Below are 19,815 nucleotides of genomic sequence, written 5' to 3' on the forward strand. Positions count from 1 at the left end.
AGACCACCCAGCATCGATCTAAACACCAAAAAGACAACGAAAGAAATAGCCCTGTCTACCCTGCTCCATCCTCCTTACTGAATCTGGGGGCTAGTGCCAAATTCAGGAGAGCTGTCTCACAGACTAGTCAAGCAACAGCCTGACACAGTCACACTCACAGAATCATACCTTACAGACAATGTCCCAGACACCGCCATCATTGTCCCTGAATGTGTCCTGTCCCACCAGAAGGGCAGACCCAGCAGAGCTGGCAGCATAGTGGTGTACAGCCAGGAGGGAGTTACCTTGGGAATCCTCTCCGCTGACTCCAGACCCCATGGAGTCTCATGACACCAGGTTAAACATGGGTGAGGAAACCTCCTGTTGATCAGCACATGACGGAAGCACTGAGGGTGATGACAGCACAGAATGTACTCTGGGTGGGGGATTCCAATGCCCACCACTGAGAGTGGCTCAGCCTTAGCATTACTGATCGAGCTGGTCGGGTCCTAAAGGACAAAGCTGCAGGACTGGGCCTGCAGCTGGTAGTGAAGGAAACAACAACAGGGAAAAATCTACTTGCCCTCATCCTCACCAATCTTGCGGCTTTAGTTGCATCTGTCCTGTATGTGTAAGAGTGACCATCACAGAGTCCTTGTGGAAACAAAGTCTGACCGTCACATTGAGAATACCCTCCATTGTGCTGTGTGGTACTATCACTGTGCTAAATAGGACAGACTTTGAACAGATAGAGCAACTCAAGGCAAGCTCAGAAGTGGTGATGATTGCCAATGATTCCATAATGTTCAGCATCATTCACAACTCCTCAAAAACTGAAGCAGTCCATGATCAGATGCACCAACATGTGGACAATATCCAGGTTTAGTCTGAAAAGCGACATTTCACATTGGTTCCATGCAAGTGCCAGGCAATGACCATCACCATTAAGAGAGAATCCAACCATCGCCCCTTGACAGTGAATGGCATTATTATCACTAAATCCCCACTGTCAACATCTAGAAACTCAATTGGCTCACCACAGAAACACAATGATTACAAGAGCAGGCTCGAGGCTAGCAATACTGCATCTAGTAACTCACCTCCTGATTCCCCTAAAGCCTGTCGATCATCAACAAGGCACAAGTCAGAATTGTGATAGAATATCCCCCATTGTCTGGATGGATGCAGCTCCAACAACATTCATAGAGTGATGGTGTCATAGAATCACAGACCCTACAGCCAAACTTGTCCATGCCGACCAGGTTTCCAAACCTGAACGAGTCCCATTTGCCTGTGTTTGGCCCATATCTCTCTCACCTTTCCTATCCATGTCAATCATATCCTATGTCTTCCTTATCCACTCAAAAAGCTTGATAATGTTCAGAGCAAAGCAGCCTGCTTGGTTGCCATCACATCCACAAAGCAGCCATCTTACCACCATTGACACTTAGTCGCAGCAGTGTGTATTATCTATAAGATACACTGCAGAGATTCACCAAAGATCCTCATACAACACCTTCCAAACTCAAAAATAGAAATTGTTGGAAAAGCTCAAGTACGAAGGGTCACGTGACCCAAAGCGTTAACTCTGATTTCTCTTCACAGATGCTGCCAGACCTGCTGAGCTTTCCAGCAATTTCTGTTTTTGTCTCTGATTTACAGCAGCTGCAGTTCTTTTGGTACCTTCCAAACACATGAACAGCTCCAGTTAGAAGGACAAGAGCAGCAGATATATGGGAACAGCATGTCTGCAAATTCATCTCCAAGGCACATAACATCCTGACTTGGAAATATATCACTGTTCCATCACTGTAAGTGGGTCAAAATCCTGGAATTGCCTCCCTAAGGACATTGTGGGTCAACATACCGTATGTGATCTATAGCGGTTCAAGAAGGCAGCACCTTCTCAAGGGCAACTAGGGACGGGTAGCAAATGCTGACCCAGCCAGTGACGCCTACATCCAATGAGTGAATATATGAAAACAACTGAAGAGTCCCTCAGGAGGGGAGAGGGAATGTTCGGGTCCTGAGCTCCATTCCCCAGCCCAGGCAGCTTGTCTCCCAATGAATGAATGAGATGACAGATTAGGGACAGTCTCATGCTGTGGAACCAGGTCTTTCAGAGAGAATTAGAGATCAAGCTGAAAAGGAACGTATTGCTGGGTTATGGAGAGAGAGAGGGTCAATGAGATTAATTGGGTCACTCACAGGCATAATGGGCTGAATGGCCTCCCCCTGTGCTGTCAGATTCCAGGGAGTGCAGACAGTTCACAGTTTTCTCCTGTCACAGTAACAAACGTCCAGCTGCTCCGAGCTCCTTATTTCACTTCCTCTCTTCATGAAGTTTCAACCTTGCGCTCTGACAGTCTTTGCAGTTATTTTTTACACTGGGGCTTTCTGCTGTGGTCAGAATCTCTCATAATAAGTGTCCAATCAGTGACAATCACAGCAGCTAAGAACAGTCAGGACTGAGGAGCCAGGCTCACTGGGAAACATATTGGGAAGATCAAAGCCATCCTCTTCAGCTCCCAGTACAAACTCCACCCCTCTCCCCGAACACTGTCTGCTGCTCAACCAGACTCTTTACAAACTTGGCTTCATCTCTGAGAATGATCTGAGCCTTATATCTTCCATATCACAAAGATCAGCCACTGAAAATCTCAGCCATGTCTTTTGGACTCCAAATGTGACCATTCCAATGTTGTCTTAACCCATATCATAGCCAGTGCTCTTCATACACTTCAGCTCGTCCCAAACTGTGCTGCCTGTATCTGATCTCACACCAAGTCCCACTCTCCCATCCCACACCGTGCTCACTGACCGACATTGGCTCCCAATCCAGCAACATCTGATTTTCAAATTCTCACTCTTGTTCTCCAGCCCCTCCTTGTCCTCCACTCTCCCTATCTCTGCAACCTCCTTCAAGCACTCTCAGTCAGTGTGGTCAGCAATCTTAGATATATGGCTCTCGATTAGTTTATCCAAGTCATTGAGAAGTATCATAAAAAGCTGAGGTCCCAGCACAGATTCCTGGGAATACCACTATACATCTTGCTCATTGGAGGAATCATACATCCTCGATTGGTCTCACCTCCCTCTTTCTCACTATAACCCAGCTAACCTTTCCTTTCCAGCTCAATCTCCAGTTCCCTATTGAAGACCTGGGTTCACAGCATGAGCCTGCCCCTAACTTGGTCTCCAATTTGGCATCTTATTCAATCATTGGGAGACAAGCTGCCTAGGCTTGGGGTGTAGAACAGAGAAAATAGAATATAGAACATAGAACAGTACAGCACAGTACAGGCCCTTCAGCCCTTGATGTTGTGCCAACATTTTATCCCACTCTAAGATCAAACTAACCTACATACCCTACATTTTACTATCATCCATGTGCCTATCCAAGAGTCGCTTAAATGTCCTTAATGTCTCTGACTCTACTATTACTCCACATTCCATGCACCCACCACACTCTGTGTTAAGAACCGACCTCTAACATCTCCCCTAAACCTTCCTCCAATCACCTTAAAATTATGCTCCCTTGTGATAATCATTTCTGCTCTGGGAAAAAAGTCTCTGTTATCAACTCTATCTATGCCTCTCATCACCTTGTTCACCTCTATCAAGTTACCTCTCATCCTTCTTCACTTCATTGAGAAAAGCCCTAGCTCCTTCAACCTTTCTTCATAAGAGATGCCCTCCAGCCAGGCAGCATCCTGGTAAATCTCCACTGCACCCTCTCTAAAGCTTCCACATTCTTCTGATAATGAGGCAACCAGAACTGAACACAATATTCCAAGTGTGGTTTAACCAAGGCTTTATTGGACTGCAGCATAACCTCGCAGCTCTTAAATGCAATTCCCCCCAGCTACTGAAACACACCATGTTCTTAACAACCCTATCAACTTGGGTGGCAACTTTGAAGGATCTCTGGATGTGGACCCCAAGATCCCACTGTTCCTCCACACTATCAAGAATTCTGCCTTTAACCCTGTCATCTGCATTCAAATTCAAGCTTCCAAAATGAATCACTTCACACTTTCCAGGATGAACTCTATCTGTCACTTCTCAGCCCAACCCCACATCCTATCAGTGTCCCATCTTCATAAATGTGTTTTGTCACACCCTCAAAGAATTCAGTAAGGCTTGTGAGACATGACCTGCCCCTCACAAGGCCATGTTGAGTATTTCTAATCAAGCTTTGCTTTTCCAAATCATCATAAGTCCTGTCTCTCAGAATCTTCTCCAATGATTTGCCTACCACTGATGTAAGACTGACCGGTCTATAATTCCCAGGGTTATCCCAAATCCCTTTCTTAAACAAGGGAATAACATTTGCCACTCTCCAATCATCTGGTACTCCTCCAGTGGACAGGTTGCAAAGATCATCAGCAAAGGCACAGCAATCTCTTCCCTCACTTCCCATAGTATCATTGGGTATATCCAGTCTGGCCCAGGGGACTTATATATTCTTATGTTTTTCAAAATTATCAGCACATCCTCCTTCTTAACATCTGTTTGAGTGTATCACGCTGTCCTCACAATTGACTAGTGACTACTGAAACAAAGTATTCATTAAGGACTTACTGTACATCATCCAACATGGCACGAGCTCCCTCCTTATCCCTGATCGGCCCTACCCTCACTCTGACCATCACATTTTTCCTCACATAAGTATAGAATGCCTGAGGGTTTTCCTTAATCTTACCCGCCAAGGCTTTCTCATGCTTGCCCCGCATTACAGCTCTGGATCTGTGGATGGACTCACTTTGGAGCATCCATGAGGCTGAGGAGATCGTGGATAGCACGTTTAGTGAATAGGTCACACTGCAGATTATGTTTGCTGAGGAAGGGAGGGAATGGGTGACCGAAAGAGCAGGAAGAAAGTGCAGGCGTCCTCTGCGGTCATCTCCCTCCAAAACAGGTATACCATTTTGGACACTGTTGGGGGAGGTGGATCACCAGGGGAAGTAACGTTCATGTCACCATGGCTGGCTCTGCTGTACAGAAGGGTGGGAAAAAGAGTGGAAGGCGAATAGTATTAGGGATTCAATTGTAAGGGGAGTAGATAGGTGGCTCTGTGGTAGAGAACGAGACTCCCAAATGGTATGTTGCCTCCCATAGGCATGGGTAGAAGATGTCTCAGATTGGCTGCAGGACATTCTGAAGGGGGAGGGTGAACTGGGTGGGTGTCGTGGTGCACATCAGTTGCAATGATATTGGCAATAAACGGGATGAGGTCCTACAAGCAGAATTTAAGGAGTTAGGAGACAAGTTAAAAAGTATAGCCTCAGAGGTAGTAATCTCAGGATTGCGACCAGTGCCACGTGCTAGTTGGAGTAGAAATGAAAAATTAGGCTGGATTGCTGAGTGGCTTGACAGATGGTGCGGTAGGGAGGGTCTCAGAATTTTGGGACATTGGAACCGGTTCTGGGGGAGGTGGGACTATTACAAATCAGACAGTCTACACCTGGACAAGACGAGAATCAATGTCCTTGGGGGTGCTTTTGTTAACGCTGTTGGGGAGGGTTTAAACTAAAATGGAAGGCATTGATATAGATAACAAACAGTAATAGGTCCAGCACCAAGCCCCGGGCACGACACAAATCTCAGGCCTCCAGTCTGACAAGCATCGTTCCACTATTACCCTCTGCTTCCTACCATCAAGCCAATTAGAGAAAAGTATTTGTCTTCGGTTAGGAATTAGTTTGGAGGGAGGAGACAGAGAAGAGGATGATGCGTGTGCTCTCCAATGAACAAGATGTGAATAGTGTTGTCCCCAGGGATCTGTGTTGGGACCTCAGCATTTCATGATATTTCTCAATGACTTGGATGAAGGAATAGAGAGCCAATTATCCAAGATTGCTAATCACACTGACTGAGGCAGCTTGGAGGAGGTTACAGAGATAGGGAGGGTGGAGGACAGGGAGAGATTTCCGAACAAGGATGAGAATTTGAAAATCGAGGTGTTGTTAGTCCAGGAGCCAATGTAGGCTTCAGGATGCAGGAGTTGGGGGAACGGGACTTGGTGTAAGTTTGGATACGGGCAGCAGAATTTGGGATGAGCTGAAGGATACAGAGGGCAGTTGCTGTGAAGTGTGCAAATACAGCATTGGAATGGTCATGTTTGGAGTCCCATGACATGGCTGAGATTTTCAGTGTCTAATCTTTGTGAGATGGAGGATATGGGGCTCAGATCATTCTCAAAGATGAGACCCAGTTTGTAAAGAGTCTGGTTGAGCAGCAGAGAGTGTTCAGGGAGAGGGATGGAGTTTATACTGCGAGCTGAAGAGTGTGGCTTTGATTTTCCCAATGTGTTTCCCAGTGAGCCTGGCTCCTCAGTCCTGACTGCTCTAAACTGCTGTGATTGTCACTGATTGGACACTTATTATTAGAGATTCTGACCACAGCAGAAAGCCCCAGTGTAAAAAATAACTGCAAAGACTGTCAGAGTGCAAGGTTGAAACTTCACCAAGAGAGGAAGTGAAAGAAGGAGCTCGGAGCAGCTGGACGTTTGTTCCTGAGACGGGAGAAAACTGTAAACTGTCTGCACTCCCTGGAATCTGACGGCACAGGAGGCTGAAACAGCACAATGATGGAAAAAGTGTGAGTCACTCTCTCACAAACACACACGCCTGCACTCAGAGATCAGAAACAGAATCCAGTAGCAGCTCTGTCTCCAAGCTGTGAAACCTGCACAGAATTGTTCCCTCATTCAGTTTTTAACTGGTTGGATCGACCAAGCAGGGGAGGCAACACAGTGGTGTGTACAGTCGGAAGGGAGTTGCCCTGGGAGTCCTCACCATTAACTATGGAACCCATGAAGCCTCATGACAGCAGGTCAAACATGGAGAAAAAAAACCTCCTGCTGATTACGACAGAGCACCAACCTCCCCTCCAACCTCAACTGAGCAGTCAGTCCTCATTCATGTTGAACAACACTTGGAGGGAACACTGAGGGTGGGAAGGATGCAGGATATACCCTGAGTAAGGGACTTCAAAGCCCACCATCAAGAGCCTCTCAGAAGCATCACTACTGAGCAAGGTGGTCACGTTCCACCTGATTCAGCTGCTCGACTGGACCTGGGGCGGGTAGTGAGGGAACCAACAAGAGGGAAAAACATACTCATTATCACCCTCACCAATCTGCCCGCTGCTGGTGTAGCTGTCCATGACAGTATCAGTAAGAGTGACCACCGCACAGTCCGTGTGGAGACAAAATCCTGTCGTCACATTTAAATTACCTTACATTTTGTTGGGCAGGAGATATGGGCTATCAGGAAGAGCTTTTTTTTCGCAGCAATTGGTAATGACTTGGAAATTAGTGCCCATTCATGTGAAGCAGGTGAAGACACTCAGTGATTGCAATGGCAGATTGGATGGGCTCTTGATGGAAATAAACCTGCAAGGCTCTGGGAGTCGAGTAGGGGAGGGGGTGGGACTGACTGGATTGCCCCATGAAATGACAGCATTTACCTGACAGGCTGAATGTTCTCCCCCTGTGCTGGAAATAGGTCTCACTCAATGACGGGTTCACAATTAGAGAGTTTGGATGCAGTAAATACAGGACAAATTGTTTTTCCAGGTAGGAGAGTCAGTAACCAGAGGGCACACATTTCAGAAAGGGTCTGAAGAACAAGAAAGAAGGTAGGAACATTTTTATCCAGCGAGTTCATGATGACTGTCTGCAAGGTGAGTGGAAGTGGATTCAACAGCAACTTTCAAAAGGGCATTTGGAGAAATAGCTGAAAAGGAAACAATTGCAGGGTTATACAGGAAGGGCTGGGTAAATGGGACTCATTGGACTCATTTGACTAACAGTCATAATAGGCTCAGTGACCTGTCTGTGCTGTATAAGAGCTTACACACACACACAGTCTCACCTTTACACAAAGACTGGGAGAAACAGACAACCCAGTTTACAGAAGAGTGTTTTCTCAAGCAAAACACACTTGAACCAACTAGATTTACTGAAATAAATGGCATCATCAAATCAGTGGCAAGGGAATATCGAACCGAAAGTGACGGGGTTGAATATTTAATAGCACAACCACTGAGAGGAGGATGGATGAAGGGCAAGAGGTGAGAGAGCATGCTCTCGGGGTCTGAAGGCTCTGCTGTCAATGGTGGGATGGAGGAAGCAACAATGGGCAGGAGACCAGAGACAGAAGATGGAAGGGGGAGGGAATGTGAGTCTGCAGGAGGACACAGAGTGAGGGAGGAGGGAGGCCAAGGAGGTAATTGGCTGGCAGTAAGGTCAGGGGTCATTCTGGAATGACAGATGGGTAAGACAGGGAAGGGCCCACTCCATATCAGACAATGTTGGGGTTTATGGAATGTGGATTCAGGAATCTGGAGAGGACATTGGAATCTTAGAGGTAGGAGGCGGGACGAGCAGGAATTAGCGTTTCTGTGTCAAGGGGCTGAGGTAGTGCAGAGACAGACAATGTTGTTGAGATTGAAACAAGAGACCAACATGATGGAGAGGATGTGGGGGTTGCAGCTCAGGTACTGGGTAGTCCAGTGGGAAGGTGGCCCATGTATACATCATCATAGAGTCGTAGAGGTTTACAGCTTGGAAATAGACCCTTAGGCTCAACTCATCCATGCCGACCAAGTTTCCAAAACTGAACTAGTCCCATTTGCCTGTGTTTGGCCCAATCCTCTCTAAATCCTTCCTATCCATGTTCCTGTAAAAATGTCCTTGAAATGTAGTAATTGTACTCCCCTCTCCCACTTCCTCTGGCAGCTCATTACACATACACATCATCCTCTGTGTGAAAATGTTGTCTCTCAGGTCCCTTCTAATTCTTTCCCCCTCAACTTAAACCCATTCCTTCTAGTACTGGACTCTTCTACCCTGGGGAAAAGACTTTGGCTATCCAACTTGTCTACAACTCTCATGATTCTATAACCTCTATAATATCACCCCTCAATCTCCTGCATTCCCTGGAAAAACATCTCAGCCTATCCATCCTCGCTTGATAATTCAAACTCTCCAATCTTGGTAACATCCCTGTTAATGTTTGTTTTATCCAAACCAGTGTAATAACTTCCTTTCTATAGAAGGGTAAGCAGAAATATATACAGTGTCCAAATGTGGCCTTCCCAATGCCTTGTACAGCTGTAGCATGATGTCCCAGCTCCTGTACTCCCTGCTTTGACCAGTGAAGGTGAGTGTGCCAAATACCCTCTTCACCACCCTGTCTACCTGTGACCCCACTTCCATGGAACTATGTACCTGTACCCCTCAGTCTCTCTGTTCAACAACACTCCCCATGGCTCTACCATTAATTGTGTAATTCCTGCCCTGGTTTGTCTTACCAAAATGTAACTCCTTCCATTTATCGAAATTAAACTCCATCTGGATTTGTTGACCCACTGGCCCAGTTGATCAAGATGACATTGCACTCTTGGAGAACCTTCTTCCCTGTCCACGATGCCAACAATTTTAATGTCAGCCACAAACTTTCTGACCATTCCTGCTATTTTCTCATCCAAATTGTTCATATAAGTGTTGAACAACAGTGGATCCGGGATTGATTCTTGTCGGAGACGGCTGGTCACTGGCTTCCAGTCTGAAGAACAACCCTCTCTCACCAGCCTCTGCCTCCCACCATCAGGCCAATTGTATACCCAATTGGCTAGCTCTCCCTGGATCGTATGTGATATGATCTTACCAAGCAGTCTCCATGGGGATCCTTGCCTAAGGCCTTGCTAAAATCCATGTAGACGGAGTGTACTGCTCTAACTGTATCTATCTTCTTGATTTCTTCTTCAAACACTCAGTCATCTACTGGTCTCTATTGGAGGTCCAGTGAACAGGAGGCCCATGTTTACTGGTCTCTCTTGGAGGATCTAGTCAGAAGAAAGTCCATGTTTACTGGTCTCATTTGGAGAGTCCAGCAGGAAGGAGGCCCATGTTTACTGGTCTCTATTGGGAGGTTCAGTGGGAAGGAGGCCCATGTCTCTCCATAGGGCATCCCCGTGAACTTAATTCCATGTTTATTGGACTCTGTTGGAGAGTCCAGTGCATTGTGGACACCATGGTGGGTGTGGGGTTTAGTTCCTTTCTGTTGTAACTGTGTGATGGTCCAACCTTCACCCCAGTGAAACAGTCTGACTCAGATACTCTTCATGGAAGGGGAAGGAGAGGTGTAGGAGAGGGGAAGGGATTGGAACATGTTGTGAATGGACAGGCTGGGTCACTGGGTCAGAGCCTGTCCTGTCCCTCCAGCTCACACTGATGGCCTGAGGATCTCCTCTCTCTGCTGGGCCTTCATGGAATGAGGTTTGTGTCCAAACCAGTCCCCATTGAGAATAGGCCAACAGCACAGAACTGTCCTTTATTTGACAAGAATCTGTCAGTCTTCCTGAGAGATACTAAACCCTGGTCAATGTGGAAATGGGGGCCTTCCTCCAGAAAAAGATATGTTTCTGGGTTCATGGGTTAACATCCGTGAGTGGGGCAGAGCAGAGGGAGATTTATCCTGCATTCAACTGTCACCACCTGGGACACTGTCAGAAAGAGAGAGAAGCAAGACAGAGAAAGAGACATAGAGGGAGAGAAAGAGAGAGAGAGAGAGATTGTGTGTGTGTGAGAGAGATAGAGAGAGAAAGACATGAGTACGGGTAGAGACAGAATGACAGAGAGGGAGGGAGAGAGACTGTAGATTGGGATACAGAGAGGGAGGGAGAGAGAAAGAGGGAGGCATAGAGAGGGGTAGATAATAGTTGGAGACATTTACTTGAAGTGAGTGATTGGGACAGTGAGAGTTGGAGAAATAGAGATTATGAGCTGGAGTGAGGAAGGGTGAATGAATTGGAGAGAGTTGCTATGAGACAGAGTGAGAGAGAGAGAAAATATAAGTGAGATTAGCAGTGGGAGAGAGAGAGATAGAGAGAAAGACATGGCAGGTGTGAGACAGAAAGAAGGGGTGGGGAGAGAGAGAGAGAGAGAGAGAGGTCCTGCTCACCAATTTCTGGGATGGTTGTGTACTTGAGAGAGGGTACAGAGGAGATTTACCAGGATCAGCTGTGGGGAAAGATTGGAAAGGTGGGGATTGTTCTCCTTGGAGCAATGAAGGTTGAGAAGGGACCTGATAGAGGGGTATAAGATTATTTGGGGCAATCTTAGGGTGGATAGGTAGGCACTTTTTACATGAGTGAAGAACTCAACAACCAGAGACAGAGATTGAAGGTAACACAGACATAGAAACATAGAAACCGAGCAGGAGTTGGCCATTCGGCCCTTTGGGTCTACTCTGTCATTCAGTATGATCATGGCTGATCCTCTCTCTCAAAGCCATATTCCTACTTTCTCCCCAATCACTGATGCCGTTAAAATGCAAAACAATTATCTGTCTCTTCTTCTTGAATATATTCAACCTGCCAGTCTTCAGTCCATGCCAGTACCTCACCCCTACACAATAGACTCGTATCTTATGTCAAATACCTCCTGGAAATCCACATTGTCTGACTGGCTCATTGTATCCTCGAATATTTCTAACAGATTTGCCAAGCATGACCTCCCCTTGATAAAGCCGTGTTGACTCAGCCCTTTTTTCCCATTGCATTTCGAAGTCCTCTGTAATTTCACCCTTAAATTGAAATCTAAAACCTTACCAAAAACTGAGTCCAGGCTAACTGGCCTATAATTTCCCATCTTCTCCCTTCTTAAATAGGGGTGTTATGTGAGCCATTTTCCAGTTCCTTGCCCCCATCAAATCCCTCCCCACACCACCTTTACCCCCCGACTCCATTGATTCCTGAAAGATCATCACCAATGCCTCCACAATCTCCTCAGTGATCTCCTTCAGAACACACTGGTGTAGTTCATCCAGTCTGGGTGAGTTATCCACATTCAGACCTTCCAGCTTCCCCAGTACCTCCTCCTTAGTGATGGCCACTACACTCCCCTCTGCCCCCTGACAGTCTTGAAGTACTGGGATGCTGCTGGTGTTTTCCATAGTGCAGATTGATGCAAAGTATCGATTCAATTCCTCGGCTATTCCTTGGTTTCCTATTATTCTTTCTCCAACCTAATTTTCCGACAATCCAATGTCTGTTTTTGCCTCCCTCTTCCTTTTTATATATCTGACAAAACTCTTGCAATCTTCTTTTATATTACTGGCTCACTTTCCCCGACATTTCACCTTCTATATCCTGAATGTTTGTTTTAGTTATCCTCTCCAGATTTTTAAAGACTTCCTAATCCACTGGCTTCCCACTATTCTCCACCACATTGGATGCTTTTTCTTTTGCTTTTATGCTGTCCTTGACCTCCCCCATCAGCCATGGTTGCCTTGTCCTCCCCTGCGTATGTTTCTTCTTTTTTGGGATGAGTTCCTGCTCTGCTTCCTGAATTACCCCCAGAAACTCTGCTGTTTGCTGCCACACCATCTTACCTGCTCGGCTCCCCTTCCAATCAACTCTGGCCAGCTCCTTCCTCATGTCTTTGTAGTTACTTTTACTCAATTGAAATCCTGTTCCATCTGATTGCAGCTTCTCTCTCAAACGACAGGGGGATTTCTATCATATTATGGTCACGTATCCACAGGGATACTTTCACCTTCAGCTCACTAATCAAGTTTGCCTCATTACACATCACTGAATCCAGAACTGCCTGTTCCATAGTGGCTCAACCACAAGCTGCTCCAAAAACCATCTTGGAGCCATTCCATGAAATCCTTTCCTTGAGACGCGCTACCCAGTCCACCTATCCATTAAAGTCTGCCCTGACATTTTGTATATGGCTTTTCTGTCTCCTAGTTGATTTCCTTCCCCACACCCTGATTACTGCTTGGAGACCTGGACATACCGTGCATCAGATTCTTTATTTCTTGCAGTTCCTCAACTCTACCCACAAACATTCTACACCTTCTGACTCTATATCACTTCTTGCTATTGGTTTAATTTCATTTCTTACTAACAAGGCAACTCTTGCCCCTCTGCCCATCTGTCTGTCCTTTTTATAGGACATGTATCCTTGGATATTTAGTTCCCAGCCCAGATCCCCTTACAGCCATGTCCCTGTGATACCCACAACATCGTACCTGCCAGTTTCAATTTGTACTACAAACCCATTGTGTATACTGTGTGCATTTAAGTACAACACCCTCAGTCCTGCATTGATGGCCCTCCTTCTCATCATTGTCCTCTTATCTCTTGTGTTTGATGTTCAACTCTTGATCCTTTCCATACTCTCTGTCCTATTACATCTTCTAGAAACCTGAATAACTTCTCCTGAGCCCTCCTCCACTTTAACTAGTTTAAATCCCTTGGAAACTCAATTTACCTCAATTTGTGGCATCACTTTGTCTCCCTTACTCGGAATGTTCACGCATTTAGATAAAAACTCTTTAAGTTTGTTCTATTGTTGATTTTCCCTGCACTTTTATGGTTCCTTTGATATTCAAAAATTCTGCCCCTTCCTTTTATTTTCTGGTGACAATCAATCCCATCACTAGCCAGCAACCTACCTGCTCTTTCCCACTCCATTTCCTCATTTTCCATCCAACTGAACCCAATTATTGGGTCTTTGGGTTGAGTTCAGGACAATATTTATCTTTGAACCAGCATCATTAACAGTGGTCTTTGACCTCATTGCTTTTCATGGGATCTTGCTGTGTGGAAACTGGCTGCCACTTTCCCAACATTGTAACAGTGACTGGTTTTCAAACAAATCTGTCTATAAATGTCTTTGGGAGAGCCTGAGGTGTTAAGGGTTCAATTGAACTTCAGTTAGAGTCAGAGATTTGTACAGCACGGAAACCAACCCTTCAATCCAACTCATCCATGCTGACCAGATATCCGAAATGATTCTAGTCCCCTTTGCCAGCATTTAGCCCACATCCCTCTGAACTCTTCCTATTCATATACCCATCCAGATGCCTTTTAATTGCTGTAATTCTACCAGCCTCCACCACTTCCTCTGGCAGCTCATTCCATACATGTACCACCCTCCGCATGGAAACGTTGGCCCTTCGGTCCCTTTTACATCTTTCCCCTGTCACCTTCAACCTTATGCCTTCTAGTTTTCAACTGCCCCACTCTGGCGAAAAGATCTTCTCTATTCACCCTATCTATGCCCCTCATGATTTTATGAACCACAATATGGTCACCCCTCAGCATCCAAAGTTGCAGAGAAAATAGCCCCAGCCGATTCAGCCTCTCCAGATAGCTCAAACCCTCCAGCCCTGGCAACATCGTTGTAAATCTTTTCTGAAGCATTTTAAGATTCACAACATTTTTCCTATAGCAGGGAGACCACAATTGCACACAGTATTCCAAAAGTGCCCTAACCAATGGGCTGTACAGCCGCAACAGCTCCCAACTCCAATACTCAATGCACTGCCCAATAAAGGACAGCATACCGAGCAACATCTTCACCACACTATCGACCTGCAACTCCACTTTGAAGGAACTATACTTTTTTTTGGATGAACTGGGAATCCTTCAGTTGTGAAAGATGCCATTCCATGACACCATTGGAGGAAGAGCAGGCAGTTGCCCCCCCTCCCAACCCCCATGCCCTGGTCAATACTTATACCCCAATCAAAATCAATAAAACTCTATTTCCCTGCGAATTATCATAATGTATTTGGGATCTTACTGTGCACAGTCTGCTGGAAAGAGCCATTGGGGCATCCTAAGTTGGGGACAGGTGCTACACAAATTCAAGTCTTTCTTTAAGGTTGGAGCTTCCTGATCCTGACCCTCACCCATTGTCCGTGCACTCTCACCTTCCAGGGGTCATTGAGTCATTAGGAGAAGTGACCTTGGCTGACCCTGGGGCAGTGAGACTCTTTGTAGCCTCACCCTTGACCTCAGCCCATTGGTGTGCAGCAAGGTTTAAAATGTAATCTGGAAACTTCCACATGGACACCCAATGAAGTGTGTGGATTCAAGTCTGCTCCAATGTTCTCGGATAAAGTTCTCCTGATCTGTGGGTGATAGCAGGTTTGTTAAAGATGTATAGAGCTCCATCCCACTTTCCAGCTTTTGCTCCATAGCTCTGGAGGTTTCGCTGCTTCAAGTGAATACCCAAGTGTTTTTTCAATGTGTTGATGGTTTTGGCCTCTCCCACCCTTTCAGTCAGTGAGTCCCAGATCTCGCCAGCCTCTGGGTGGAAACAGTTACTCCTCAACTCCCCTCAAACCCTGCCCCAATTCATTTCAATCTCTCCCCATGGCTATTGCTTCTCTGCTGATGGAAATCAGTCCTTCCTACCCACTCTGTCCAGGGCATTCATCATTTTACACACCTCGAATGCTCCACAATTCAATATGATCATGGCTGATCATCCAACACAATCCCCTGTTCCTGCTTTCTCCCCACATTCTTTGATCCATTTAATCCTAAGAACAATGTCTAATTCCTTCTTGAACACATACCACATCTAATTCCCTCATGCTGGAAGAATGTATGAGAATTATTGTGTTGTTGTTTTTTGACCAGTATGGACACAATGGGCTGATAGGCCTTTTGAGTCTCTATGATTCTATGATTGTATATTATGAATAACTGGGTACCATGGACTGACCCCTGTAGTATGACAATTGGTAACTACCTGCCATTCAGAAAAAGACTTGTTGTTTCTGTCCTGCCTGCCAACCAGTTCCCAATCCATGTTAGTACATGACCCCCAATCCTCTTGTTCGTTGGGATTTCCCTGATTCAGTTGAACATATTTCATCCTGTCAGATCTTTGCTTTCCTCAGATCCTGTTCAATGTCACCCCTGCATTTTCTATCCTCCTCTCAGCTTTCTGCAGGTTTGATCTCCAGATAACCAACATCACCTTCCCTGTTTGGTCTTCCCTACTCTGCTGCCTTTTGACATCCCAGGCTGAGAGTCTATATCTGGGAGTCCCACACATACTCAATGTGGGAAAAGATTCTGAACAATCTCTGTCTCATCCTTCGAGGCCTCCCACTGCCCTGACCCTACTTTTCCATCATGTACTTGGTTTCAGTCCACTTTTGCTAAATCACCGCACAGTTTAGTAAAATATTTCATTCCCAAATAAAACGTTTTACACTTGCTCCATTGTTCTCCATTTCCACCCGTACTCTCAATCTCACTGAGTTCTGATCACTGTCACTGAAATGCTCCCCCATTGATAGCCCTTCCAGCTGCCCACATTCATTCCATAAACAATGGTCCAAAACTGTCCCTTCTCTTTCACCCTCACCCTCTCGGGGCAATTAGGGATGGGCAATGAATGCTGGACCTGGCAGTGACTCTCATATCCCAAGAAGCAATTTAAACAATACCTGTTCTTTTGTCGGGGTTTATTCTGTATTGACTACAAATGTTCAATAAGATTGTATTGCCAGTGAATATACTGAGAGTCAAAATCCATTTGTTTGGCAGGGATTAAAATTGTTTCTCTTGTCTTTCAGGCCGTGAGAACTCTCAGCCCAAGCTGACCCTGCTGCCCACCTCCCCGGAGCAGGTCAATGTCAAGGGCACTGCCACCCTGGTGTGCCTTGCCAATCACTTCTATCCCGATGAGTTGGAGGTGCAGTGGAAGAAGGACGGTGCAGTCATTTTGGACGGGGTTCAGACTAGCAACTACCTGTGAGCTTCGGACAGCACCTACAGTGTCAGCAGCCTGCTGACCCTCTCTGGGTCTGACTGGGAGTCCAACGCTCACTTCACCTGTGCCCTCACCCACGTGACCCTCCCGTCTCCCTCAGCAAGAGCATCAGGAGATCAGAATGTGTGTAGAGTGTTTGATACAGTCCACAGAGGAGACACAACTTTACTTAGAACAGGGCTGAGCTGGCAGGACAAAGGTCATTGTTAGCACTGAATGTAAACTCTCTTCCTTCTCAGGACTGCTCAGAGATACTTCTGAGGTTTGAATGTTGAAGTAGGTCACTGCGACAATGTCGAGAGACTTTACGCTATGTCAAACCTCATGCTGTCCTTGTCCGGGGAGTGTTTGATGGGGAAGTGTTGACTGTATGCTGAGTAAAATCTCTTGAAGTTGCTGAAGACTATCAGCTGTACAAAACAATGTGAACCTCAGAAGTCTCTACTTCAGTAAACCAGACCTTTTGGGCGGCACGGTGACATAGTGGTTAGCACTGCTGCCTCACAGCGCCAGAGACCAAGGTTCAATTCCTGCCTCAGGCAACTGACTGTGTGGAGTTTGCACATTCTCCCCATGTCTGCGTGGGTTTCCTCCGGGTGCTCCGGTTTCCTCCTACAGTCCAAAAATGTGCAGCTTAAGTGAATTGGCCATGCTAAATTGCCTGTAGTGTTAGGTGTAGGGGAATGGGTCTGGGTGGGTGCGCTTCGGCGGGTTGGTGTGGACTTGTTGGGCCGAAGGGTCTGTTTCCACACTGTAAGTAATCTCATCTTCTTCCTGCTGAGCTGTCAGTTCCAATTTAAGGGTGTGTCACTGTTTAAAGGGACAGAATTCTCATGTTATTGAGCAAATCTCCACAAGTGTTTTCCTTAAGCTCCATTGTGGCTGTGATTTTGAGCAGCTTTCTCTGTCTGGGCTGTTAATTGCAGTTTTTTTTCTGTCAGTGTCAATCCAAAAAAGGGAAAAAAGATGAAGATTCAGTCTCTGTCTCTGTGTACTTTGAAAATAGATGACCTCCACTCCCCTTCCCCCCCCAGTTGATTGGCTGCATTTCAGCAGGTCATTGTCACAATTGGTTGCTTGGCCTGTCAATCAATTACAATCATCATTCATTAATCATTTTCAAATGATCCGTTTGGTCAAGAATTTATGCAGGTTACAAGATTCCAAAAAGAACAGAAACTGAAAGTTGTTAGGACTCAATAAGTACAATCTGACACTTTCCCTCCAGTCCCAGCTGATGGGATTGCACTGTGCAATCTCTGCGGCATGTTGGGTAGCCCCTGAAACAATCTTCAGCCATTCACAGACATTGCTGGCTGCGTCTCTCACAGTGTGAGTGTGAGTGTTTTACTTTATGCTGCCTGTAGGTGTCTCTCTCAGTGTTACTCAGAGAGACACCTGCAGGCAGCATGGAGTGTGACCATGTTACTCAGTGCTGCCTGTCTCTCAGAGTGTGTGTGTTACTTAGTGCAACCTGTTGGTGTCTCTCTCAGTGCGAGTGTGTTACTCTGTGCTGCCTGTAGGTGTCTCTCTCAGTGCGAGTGTGTTACTCTGTGCTGCCTGTAGGTGTCTCTCTGAGGTATGTGTCTCCGAGCGATGGATTGAGAATGGGCTTTGTGCTGGGGATTGAAGATGAGGCTTTAATTTTCTCAAATCATGAATGAAAAACAGTTCAGCTGATTCAGTCTGAGAGGCAGTTCATTCAGATGGCCAAAGTTAAAAATCACACAATACCAGGTTTGAGTCAAACAGGTTTATTTGGAAGTAGAAGTACTCGGTGCGCTTTTCCTTCATCAGGTAGCTGCAGGGGCAGTATGACAGGACACAGAATTTATAGTAAATTCAGATGGCAGCTGAGAGTGTATTCTCGGTAAGGGAGGGATTTCAGAGGCAGTAGGCACTGTGCTCTCTAATGTGTTGCCCAATTACAAGGGAATTTTCTGGATACAGATTCAGAGCAGTGGTGGCTGCCTGCCCAGCCAATGCTGGCTAACCATAGTTGTATTTCAGTTGTCAATTAGCCTGAAATTAGGAGCAGCAATATTACCTTCCAGGGAGGGGAGCTGTCTGAGGGAAGGTTAAATTCTTGCAGCCCCAAGAGACGTTGCAGTGGATTAATGACAGGTATGACCACCATGAAGGTGCCAAGTTCTCTCCTCCTGTCCCATTTGTGATGCCCCTCAGGTTAAAAACGTGACTGTGCTCCTTTAGGATGGTGACTATGTTCCTGGGTGAGGTAAGGAGGGAAGGTCAGCCTCTCCCAAAGGCAGCACAAGCTGGATCGAAGGGGAAACAAGAGTAAGCCTGGGGAGATTGAGGGTGACAGAAGGATGGGGTTGGTTGGCAGGTTGTTATTCAGAGTCAGGTCCCAGGGTATCAGTCCTTCTGACACTCCCCTTTTCTTTTTTTTTAGAACCTCTGACACTCCTGTTTATTTTTCTTTCTATTACCCCCACACTACCGCCTAACTGCAGCAGTTTTTTTTTTATCCCCAGCACGCATGGTGTGTGTGTGTGCAGGTGTGAGACACAGTGAGAGACACGAGGTGTACGAATCTTTATTCAGTTTCCACCACCAGTCCCACCCGAGTGGCCTGTGACAAGCAGTGCCCTTCACATCAAAGGGCAATGCTGTGTGATCAAACAGTGAAGGGGAGGGCAGGGATTAAATCAAAATAGAGTTGGAGGGGGAGATAATGCACTCTACTCGCTGTGGCGCCCCCCTCTCCCTGAACAACTCCAGGGTGTTGGTCGACACCGCGTGCTCCTTCTCCAAGGACACCCGGGCTCTAACGTAACCGCGGAAGAGGGGCAGGCAGTCGGCCCTAACGATCCCCTCCACGGTCTGCTGCCTGGACCTGTTTATGGCCAGTTTGGCCAGGCCCACGAGCAGAGCCATGAGGGTGCCCGAAGATCAGGAGCGTGGGACTGAAGTGGAACCAAAAGCAGAGGAGGAGGTTTTTAAGAAAATCAAAAAGGGAGTGCAAACGCTCACACGCAACATATACATGGTCCACAGCCTCCACAGCACCACAGAACAAGCAGTTGGGCTGGGAGTCGGTGAACCACCGCAATCTGCGGTTGCAGGGGAATGCTGCGTGCAGCACCCTCCACCCCAGATCCCCAAGAGAAAGGGGTAGGACTCCCGCATAGAGAGCCCTCCACTGGGGATCCCCACCGTCGGTGGCAAATGGGCATGCCAAGGCGTGTCCGGACAGTGGATGAGGGAGAAGAGGT

At 46.5% G+C, this 19,815-nt stretch overlaps 1 pseudogene; it reads left to right on the plus strand.

The window, feature by feature from the left end:
• Positions 1-7,653: 7,653 nt before the first annotated feature.
• Positions 7,654-19,815, plus strand: part of LOC148149211 (centrosome-associated protein 350-like) — a 741,086-nt pseudogene continuing 728,924 nt past the window's right edge.

Source organism: Chiloscyllium plagiosum, unplaced genomic scaffold (assembly GCF_037043375.1).
Source record: "Chiloscyllium plagiosum isolate Xiang-an unplaced genomic scaffold, Cpla_swu_hap1 HiC_scaffold_9, whole genome shotgun sequence".
NCBI classification, from domain to species: Eukaryota; Metazoa; Chordata; class Chondrichthyes; order Orectolobiformes; family Hemiscylliidae; genus Chiloscyllium; species Chiloscyllium plagiosum.